Source organism: the organism of the source record quoted next, unplaced genomic scaffold (assembly GCF_019419815.1).
Source record: "Pyrus x bretschneideri cultivar Hongxiangsu unplaced genomic scaffold, Pyrus_bretschneideri_v1 Contig72, whole genome shotgun sequence".
NCBI classification, from domain to species: Eukaryota; Viridiplantae; Streptophyta; class Magnoliopsida; order Rosales; family Rosaceae; genus Pyrus; species Pyrus x bretschneideri.
This window is the reverse complement of record NW_025999812.1, coordinates 1,232,189-1,243,059: the sequence shown is the minus strand read 5'-3', so window position 1 is coordinate 1,243,059 and position 10,871 is coordinate 1,232,189.

The following is a 10,871-nucleotide window of genomic DNA, read 5'->3' as shown; positions in this document are numbered from 1 at the left end:
GGTATTCATGCGGTGTTCTACCAAAAGCATTGGGGTCTTGTAGAACAATCTATCATGAACATGGTTAAAGACTTTTTCCACTCTGATTCAAGCTTAAGACTAATAAATCATACACATATTGCGCTTGTGGATGCAAATTTCCGCCTCCTTCTTCTTGGACCAAATTGCACCTACAAAACAATTGACACCTTAGGGTCAAGGCCAAAAGCCTCACGTGCCCACGATGAATGAGGGGGAGGGGGGCTTTGGCCGAAGAACCTCTGATGCCAAAGTTAGAATTTAGAGAGAAAAGTGTTTAGAGAGTTTTTGGAGTTTTGCAAAAGTGTTGGAACTAGCTTTTTAGAGAAAATAGGGTCATATATATAGGGAATGGAGATGGCCGGCCCTTAGAGGTTTTTTGTGTGAAAATGGGTGATTAAATTGGTGATTAATGGATTAATTAGGAATTAATCCATTTATTAGCCAATTAATGGAATAATTTGTAGGTTATGAAGTAATTACCTAAGATGAGCATGGATGAGATAATTTGGAATTTGTTACTTATTTTGGACACTCTTGGGTGATTGTCCACTGCAGTTGCGTAGGACAATCGGTGTGTCTCAGGGGTGACTTTGTCCTTTTTACCAAAAATCCATGTGTCGCCTTATGATTATTTTTGGCTCCACAAATGCCCCCACACCTGCTGGGCTGCTCGTAGGAAAGGACAGCATGTGTAGAGATCTTCTTGCTCTAAGAAACTTAGGATTGCTTCCTATTTTGATGTAGATTCCCTCTTTAATATGAAATTAGATCATTCTAGAAAAGGGAAATAAATTTCTCTCAAAGCCTATTTAAGTCCACCTTAAGTGGGTTATTAAATCAACTTTGGTGAGTGATTTATTCTACCCCACAAGAGAGAGAAAGAGAGCTTAGAGGATATTTGTTCCTCTTCCTCTAGCAATCTTTTACATCATGCCCGTGCAAATGACCGTTTTTCGTTGCTTTCTTCGTCTTCTCCATGCCGCACCAATGTAACAAAAACTTAATTTCTTCTTGTCTTCTTCTTGGATAGTGCTGTTGTGGGGCAACTGTTGTGGTGGTGCGGCACGTCGGCTGGCAGGGGCCAGGAGTTAGCTCGGCATGGGCCGAGGATGTGTTGTGGTAGGGACCACCGTTTTAGGCTGCTCGACTTAACTAGAGCAAAAGGCAGCTTGTGTGGCTGTGGTCGCGGTTTATGGCGCTGAGGCGCAGTGCTAAGCGAGTCGCATGGCTCATGTTCTTTGGACTCTTGGACCTAAGACGGGCTAGGCTGGTGATTGAGAGAGATGAGGAGGTTGAGGGCCTCATGGGCTGCTGAAATGATGGGCATGTAAGCCTCATGCCTGCTGGTCTGAGAGAAAAAAATGAGGAAAAAGCAAGTATGGGTTGAGTTCCCTTACTGAGCACCATGAATATTGTTGGTTGCTTAGTTCTCTTCGTCGAGAGAAATGTGGGTTACTCTCGAGAGAGAAGGTAAAAAGGATCAAGGCTTTGGCTCGTCTAATCGCTATCGTGGAGCCTACTGTGAATGAAGGTGGAAAGAAGAGATCTTCCCCATCTGCTCAAGAGATGCTGGTTAAGAAAAAACTGAAGACTTCCTCCGCTGCTTGTGATGGTCCACCTGCTGTCGAGAGGCCTATGATTGACATGACTTTTTCCAATGGGAAAAAAATGAGGCTGCTAGATCTGAGCCTGTGGCGACTACTATGTCGAGAATGGCTAATTCGATTGTTGATAGTATTGCTTAGTGTAGAGGTCTTGTCATGCCCCTAGTGCTAAGGTCTATGCCAAGACATCTGTTTGGAGCTAAGTCCAATTCTGATTCGGAAAGACTTGCTATTATGAAGAGCAATAAGGTGGACTCTACTGCTAAAGTGGCGCTAAGGCCCACTCCTTCTACTGCTGAGACTGATTCACCTGCTAGGAAGGAAGAGACTGCTCGCGTGGGCAGCTGTGAGAAATCCACTAAGCCTGCTTCTAGGAGGCTGTTGAGATATGTGTGCTCTTGAAACCAGATCTGCTTGAAGACATGGACACTTGTGCCAAGTTTGTTGATGGTGTTAGAAAGGTTTGTTTGCCCAAGTTCCTTTGTGAAGTATACGACCCAATATAGAAGGACTGCTCTAGTTGCTATGATGTATATATAGTGATAGGAGCATATTTATGCGACTTAGTTAGCTTGTTTTCTTGCATTTACATAGTTAGTTTCTATTTATTATAGTGATTTAAGCTATTTTTGTGTGTTTGTAGGTTTAAATGGCAAAAGAGGCAAGAAAGTGCAATTTGGAGCATTTTAGAGCAGTTTTGGGCTTGGAATGGATAGCACATGCATGGAGTCAGGTGGATGGACGAAATTGAAGATCAAAAGAGGCTAGTAATGTGCTCAAGAGTTGAAGAAATTAAATCAAGACATTGAAGATAAGGAATCAGCTAAGAAGAAGGAAACATTATCCAAACAACCTTATTTTATCCAAACCTTATCCAACCTTATCTTATCCTATCCTATGTTGGAAATGTGGCCTAAAACCAATCATATGATGATACTTTACGGACATTTCAAACTAATGTAGTTTAAATGTAAAGGGCAAAGATTATTGTTTGAGACGTCTCATATAAATGTTATATGCTTAAACGATAAGTCCAAGGAATATGTGATTGGAAGAATGCGATCTAAAGAAGTTAGATTCATGAGACCATTCTTTCGTTGACACATCCTAAACGTTCCTGATCATAGGATTGTCAATTGGGCATTGACAGTCCGTTAAGATCAGTACGTGTCATGTCTTCTCTCAGGGAGAGTGACTAGTCTCGAGTCATTGGTGTGTGTGACATCAAGACAAGTACGTAGGTGCTCAATAGAGAATGAGTTCACTGAACACGATCAACGAAGAGTTCTCATATTCATGTCACATGAGAACTCATGGTTGGGATAATGCAAATTAGTCTTTTGACCTGAGGCATCACAGTTGTCTTGTGGTTAGGTCCTTAATCTTTGATTATGTCAAAGTCACTTCATCAGGAGGGTGTCCACGGCATCGTTGGGGTTAAGCCACTTAGCCATAGAGGCAAGTGAATGCGCAACAAGGGATCTCTAACCTTCAAACTGTTTGAGGGAGAATACTCTATGATATGATTAAGAATCTTTGGCCAAAGTATGAATGAGATTTAGGAATGTGTTCCAAATCACATTCAAGGTAATCATATAAGCACAAGACTCACATTGGATAGTAGACATGAATAAACTATCAAACCAAACAATGTGGTCAAGAGTATTGTATTAGAGAAAGACCGTATTGCATTTGTAATCCTAAAACTGAATAGGTTCTCCACCTCTTCTGATTAGCTTGGGTAACCATGACATACTGCTAGGCGTCAACCATGGTTTGTGGAAGCCCTAAAAGTGTATTATCACTAACGGGAGAATTGAAAGTAAGTTTCAATTCACAATCGATTTGAAAGAGTTTGAATCGCCCACTGCCTCGCTAAAAGGAACCTAATGGATCGTACACCGTGTAAGGTAGAGATTGTAGATTCAACGGAGATGAGTAAGAATAATTAAATGGTTTAATTGTTTATGGCAAGGATTAATTAATATGATTATTAATCAAACGAATAAGTTCGTTAAAAGACCTCGGGATAGTTTTGGACCTTAAGGCCCAATGGGCTTCGAACGTCAAGTCCATTGACTTAAGTTGTATGACAACTTAATGAATAATGATTCACAAAGGCCCAAATAGCCCAATAAATCCCATATGGCTGGCCATTTAGAGGAGGGTAGTGAACTTGGCTTAATTGCAAGTTTGCCACTCCATTGTGAGGTGGTATAAAGACATCTTTATAGCCATTTCATCCTAAGGGTTTTCTTAGGAGTAAAGATGAGAACACAAACCTCCCTTTGCTCTCAAAGAGGCCGGCCACCCTTGAGGAAAGCATCTAGCAATCTTACTTCCTCAAGGTCACTCATTTCTTCTACAATATGCCTTAGTGTGGAGACTTAGAGGTTCTCAATTTTGGGAACTTGGAGAAACCTTTTCATCCATCCAAATCCATGGATCTAAGATGCAAGGAATGAAAGCCCTCTCTTTGGGTGATTAGCCTTTGCTTATGCAAAGAGGAATCTACAAAGGTATTGATTTCTCAACTCACTTTGTTTTGAGTTGAGTCTTGGTTCACCTATCTACTAGGCTTTGAAGTTCATGGGTTAAGTTTTGTTTTTGAGTGCATATAAACATGATTCCGCCTTTTAATTGTTAATTGCATGTTGTTGATGTTGCTCAAATGAACTTGTTTTTAACAAATCTTCCTTCATCCTAATCTTTTGCTACCTTAATTCCAGCTGCAAGGAGGACATCTAAATGATATTAGGACACCTAATTATTAGGTTTCTAGAAGCCTTATCCCTATCCCTAAAAGTATGCCGCATGTACCTTTCTAGAAGCCATGTTTCCTGCCGCAAGGACCATTCCTTTTCATCGCTGGAATCTGATTGAGAGTGTCTTTGTTCTTTGTCAATTTGGAGTCCTAATTCCCTTCCTTTTCAGCCTATGCTATGCCTTCCCCTCTCCCTAGAAATACTTGTGCCGCAGCAATCATTCATCATCCATCTCTCGCCACAATTCGCACCACACATGCATCATACACACAAATCCCTCTAGTGTTGCAGCCTTGCAAGGAGAAAGGAGAGGATACCCTTGGAGCCGTGCCCTACCATTCAAGCTTGGAGTGCTAGAACGTTCCTAGGTGTATTCTATCCTTTGTTTTCAATGTTTAATATAAGTTATCTTTGTTTAAGTACGAACATGAGGAACTAAACTCATTTTAGCTAGAAGTGGATTCAAAGCCATGAACATATATGTGATATGAATTGATTTCCTCCAGTTATTGTTTTGTGAAACATGAATGCAATTTACTTATCTGTTTGATTGATAACTTATTCTTGTATGTTGATTAAGGATGTATACTTAGTTTGCATGCATGAATTTGATGCTAAAATACAAGGAAATTTCACCTAATCGTTATGAACTTATATTTATAAGTAGTGGAGGTTGTTAGTCACAATCGCGTTAAGTAAATCCATGACAGGAGTATCATGCAGTTCATAGTTACGAATGCCTTGTCAATGCTTATGATTTTCATAGAACTTAATGATCTTTGATATGTATCTCTATTATGTTTTTCATGTAGGGAACTATTGAAGAATAATTTGGTTGCCGATGCGTTATCCATCCAATTCAATGAAATTAAGAAAATCTAAAAGTTAATTTGTGCAATTCACGGTTAACTTGGGGCATTGTCATTCATGGTTTATTGGAATAATAACTAGAAATCGATTTATATGCATATGTGTCATGTGTGGAGATGAACCCTCTAGCTAGCCATTCACCCATATTTCATCCAATTTCATCCAAACTTGTTTAAGTCTCTACTTGTCTTTACTTTAAATTCGTCAAAAACCCAATCCCCTTTACTTTGTTGTGTCAAATTAGTTAGAATCTGTCCAAACTTGTGTTTTTTAGTATTTTGAGTGTTTTTAGTTTAACTTTCGTCCAAGTCACTTTCTAGTACCTGTTTTGAGTCAATTTAACTTAGTTTGTATGTTTTGAGTGTATTTAGCTTGTTTTGAGTTGTTAGAGTTTAGTTTTCTGTTTTTGAGTCTAGTTTAGTGTTTTAGAGTTTAAATTGTAGATTAGAATCCCTTCTAATCCCCGGCCTAGAACGATCCTTACTTACACATACTACAATTATAAAGTTTAATTTGTGTGCTATCTTTTATCACATCATATAGCAAGGTTGCCAAGGAGGTGGTGAAGACTATGGCAGTTGAAGCTTATTCCTTCTTTGAGGAGATCAAGTGGTTAAACTCTGAGCTCGTTGCTTTGAAGGGGTCTAATATTTCTGTACCCACTTCTCTGCAACTTGAGACCTCTCGCCAAGAGATTGTTGTCTTGAAGACTAGGCTTGACGCGATCTAAGTTAAGTACGAAAGTGCAGAGAAGGAGATTGGATGTTACATACCTTAGATTCAAGATCTTGAGTTTGCAGTTTCTGAGCTTTATTTCGCTGCTTATGCAAAGGATGAAGAGTTGATTGCTGCTTATAATCAAGTGATCCACTTTAAGAAAATCGTCGATAAACTTGAACCCCAAGTGTTGGAACTTCAAGGTGTACTGAAGATCAATGAAAGTTTGAAGAAGGAAGTGGATGAGTTGTAGCGCGTCCGTGTTGGTTTGCTCAAGGAGAATGAGCAGTTAAAGGGTGAGAAAGATAGGCTCGAGGTTTCGAGACCTTCTCTATTTCTCCGGAAGACTTGCTTGCTTTTACTTTTAAGGCTTCCATTGGTGAAGTAGTTGAAGAAGTTGGTGCCCAAGCTAGGGCAGCTGGGGGTGAAACACTAAATGATGCCACTGTTAAGAGTGTCCCTGTTACTAAAGGTGTGGTAAATGAGTAGTCCTAGGATGTCCAAGCTGCTGGAGTGTAGTCTTTTTAGGTAGCCTTTAGGATTTTCTTTGTTTTTCCTTGTAGCTTTTGTTTTTCTTGAACTCATTTGGCCTTTTCAAGTTGTTTATAAACATCATTTCTTCACTTTTTTTTGCTCATACCCTAACCTTTAGACTTTATAGACCAGTGGCAGGCGTGCTACTTTTCAATAAGCAGACAGGCTTGCGTAGTCTATGCAGTCGTAGATGTTGGTATAGAACTTTGCAAAGTTGTTAGCCATATGGTTGGCAGCCAGATGCCTTACTTACAGAAGCAAACAAATCTGCGTAACGACTAGGTTGTTAACCTGGGCTTTCTCCAATTCCGTAGGTTTCATAGCAAGTATCACAACACTTTAGGACTTGGTGTAAATTGTTCCGCGCTTGGTAGAGGTGAAGCTTATCGACTACGTAGCATGTCGACAATGGATAAAGCTTTATATATGCATGCTAGCTTGTTTAACCTTTCACAAGAATGTGTGGTTGTATAAGTCTAGCATGGCTTTATTGCTCAAAGGGCAAGCTGTAGGCGGTTTTCTGGAAACCGTAGGCTACCTTAGTGCACACAGTAGCAGCTTTAGGGTTCCAAGGCAGCTGTCCATCGGATGTACTGCGTAATGTGCCCCCTCCGTCTCTAGGGCTCGGTTCCCCACGGATTAGGCCAAGAGACCCAAAATCCTTTAGTTAGCTAAGCTTTGAAAAAGACCATTGTGGCTACTTCTAGGAATCCCGGCCCAAGCCATCGTGCATCTAGTTATACTAAAGTAGCCAGGCTCATCCACGTCTGGATATTTGGAGTGTAGAGTTCATCCTTCCGTCTTGGAGAGCTGACCCATGTAGGTGTTGAGGAATTGGTTTACCCTCTCTCACTGGAGAGCATGGTTGGTCCCTCGAGGGGGGGGAGAAGGAAGACGCAATTCCTGCGATGAGTCCCTTAGAAGGGCGCGGTCTTCTTTTGAAGTGCATGAGTGACCAGTTGTTGTAAGCATGCAACCGAGCCAAGTTGTGATTACTTCTGAATTCCTCATTAAAAAATGAATGAAACGAACGAGAACTTAGCTGTAAGGTAGGAACTGCATAACAACTGGATAGTCCTCGGCTTGTGAGGTGGTCCCCGTCGAGCTGCTTGAGTCTTCGGGCTTTGATGTAGTGGGAGGTCACACATGGTACTTCCTCAAATTGTGGGCGCTCCACTGCTTTTCAATCTTTTCGTCGCTTCATGGTGGCGAGGGTGTAATTACTCTTGCCGCTTACTCTGCTGATCTTGTACGGACCTTCCCAGATAGGATCCATCTTTTTGGAGCCTTCTCTGTGGGCAATGATGAAGGCTTTTCTTAGGACTAGATCTTCAAGCTGGAACTCTTGGATCTTGGCCCTTTTGTTGTAGCTGGAGAGGTGATGTGAAAATTAACTTGACACACAAATTAAACCCTATTTGTGACAATTGTAGTAGATATGTAAGTAGGGATCGTTCTAGACCGGGGATTAACTAGAGATGCTAATCAATACAAATAAGACTCAAAAACATTAAACTAGACTCTATAGACTCAAAAATAACTTAAGATACTTAAAACAACAACCAACAATAAAAAAGACTCAATTATAGACCTAGCAAGTGATTTGGACGAAAATAGAACTTAACTTGACTCAAAAGACTCAAAGAAACTAGATTTTGACACAAATAATAGGACTAAATGAAAAGGGGATTATTTTTGACAAAATTAAAACTTAAAACAGAAACTTTGCATAAAACACTTTGTAAAAACGAATTTGGGTGAATTAAATGGGTGAAAGGCTAGTTAGAGGGTCCTTCTCCACACATGATATATGCATATAATCCAATTTCCAGTTATTATTCTTTTAAACTATGAATGACAACGCCCTAAGTTAATTGCATCGCACAATCAACCATTAGATTTTCCTTATTTCATTGAATTAAATGAATACGCATTACAATCAAATTATCTTTCTCAAGTCCTTTATATGAAACGCATAATAAAGATACATATCAAAAGTCATTAAGTTTTGTGAAAACCATAAGCATTGACAAGGCATTTATCATTATGAAACACATGAGACTCATACCAAGGATTTACTTAACGCGATTGTGACTAGCAACCTCCACTACTTGTGAATATAAGTGAATAACTATTACGTGAGACTCCCTTATACTCCAGCATCAAATTCATGCACGAGAATTAAGTGTCGACCCCCAACCCATATACATAAACAAGTTTTAATAACTTAGATAAGCAAATCACATTCATGCCTTAAGAAACAATAACTGGACGTAAACAATTCATATAAAACATATAATCATGGCTTCGAATTCACCTCTAACTAAAAAAGAAATTAGTTCCACATGTTCATCATAATTGAAAACCAAATTAACATAAATATTGATCTAAAACTAAGGATAGAAAGAACCAAGAAACGCTCCACACTTCAATGGCATGCACGACACTCCCTTGGATGGCAGATTGCACAAGTTATCATCTCCTTCCTTCCTTCCTTCCTTGCGTCACTAGGGTGATGTGGTGTGGATTATGGTGTTTTATGGCTGAAAGTATAAATGAATGGATCAGTGAATGGATCCTTTGAATGGTGCGGCATAGGGTTGTATTTATAGGCTAATTTATGCACAATTTCTGAAGGAAAAGGATTACACAATCCAATGGGAAAAGGGTTAAGTCTTGGCAGAAACCAAAAGGGAATGGAATAAGGGATACATGATAAGGTTTTAGGGACTTCTAAAAGGATAGGTGCGGCACACTTGTAGGAGGAAGATAGGGTGATCTAGAAAGAGTATTTAGGGTAGATTCCTAAACCTAAAGGGGCAAGAACACACGGCATAGGTATAGAGGAAGGATTACAACTCCTAAACCTACAAGGAATGGCCTACATGCGGCATACAAAGGGATTAAGCTTCTAGAATCTGAATTAGGTGTTTAAATGTATAACTAATCCCTTCTAATTAGCTAGATTTAAGGCACAACCTGATTTGGATAGGATAAGATAGGATAATGTTAGAGTTAGGAAAGGATAAGGTTGGTTAGGATAGAATAAGATAAGGTTGGCTAAGGTTCCTTATTTCTTGTTATTTCCTTATCTTTTTTGCATTAGAACTTTTTTCTCCAGATTTGTAGCCTTTCTTAGCCCTTCTTGACTTCAATTTCGTCCATCCATTTTGCTCCAAAGTTAAGCTATCCAATCCATGCCCAAAACTGCTTCAATTAGCTTCAAAATGCACTTTCTTGCTCTTTTTGCCATTAGGACCTAAAAACATATGAAAATAGCTTAAAAGACTAAAATAAATAGTAATTAACTAACTAAATGCAAGGAAACAACATAACTAAGTAGCATAAATATGCTCATATCAACAGGAGCGGCTGCTGGTAGGCTACGATACAGGTGATGGTCTGCTCGCGCTTCTCCTCTGCCAGATCTAAGCTTGTGGCCATCTCTTTACTGTTCTGCTCAATGCTTGGTAGTAGAGTGGTGATACTTGACTTGATGACATTGGGATGAATGATTGCTTCTGAGCCAAATGCCAAAGAGAAAGGAGTCTCACCGGTTGCTTGTTTTTTGGTGGTGCGATATGCTTATAGACATTCAGGGAGTTCATATGGCCATTTTCCCTTCTTGTTGGTGAGGGATTTCTTAAGGCAATCAAGGATCATCTTGTTGGATGCTTCGACCCGCCTATTGCCTTGAGGATATCTCGGCGTGGACATGTGCTACTCGATGCCATACTTTTGGAAGAACTTCGCCATACCTTTGCCCACGAATTGCGGGCCATTGTTAGTGATGATGGACTGTGGGATGCCAAATCGACAAATGATGTTCCTCCATATGAAGTGCTTTATGCCCGTTGAGTTCTGGTCGTCTTGAGCACTACTTTTACCCATTTGGTGAAGTAGTCGGTTGCCACGATCATCATGCCTATGCCCTCAGTAGCAGGCGGTATAAGTCCTACTAGGTCGATTGCCCACTGCATGAATGGCCAAGGAATCGTATACGGGTGTAGCTCGTTGGTAGACAATGCTGGTATCGGCTTGTAGCGCTAGTAGCGGTCACATTTTTGTACTAACTTCTTAACATCTTGGTGCATGGTAGAGAGTCATGGAGCTGGGGCCATGTTACACGTAGCAGGAGATGCTCAACTGCTTGTATTGGACCATTCTAAAGCTAAATTATGGAGCAAGGGTCGGCTAAGGCCCTATGACATGCAACAAGAGGTAGTGCTCAACTGTCGATACATGTTGCTCCTATGTAGAATCTTTCAGGGTGACGAGGACAAAACTTGCTTCCGAGTGTGTCTTTCCAGTGTTCGTCTGCCCTTGGCGTGTCTTTTGGGTTGAGTTGTTGCGTTCGTCA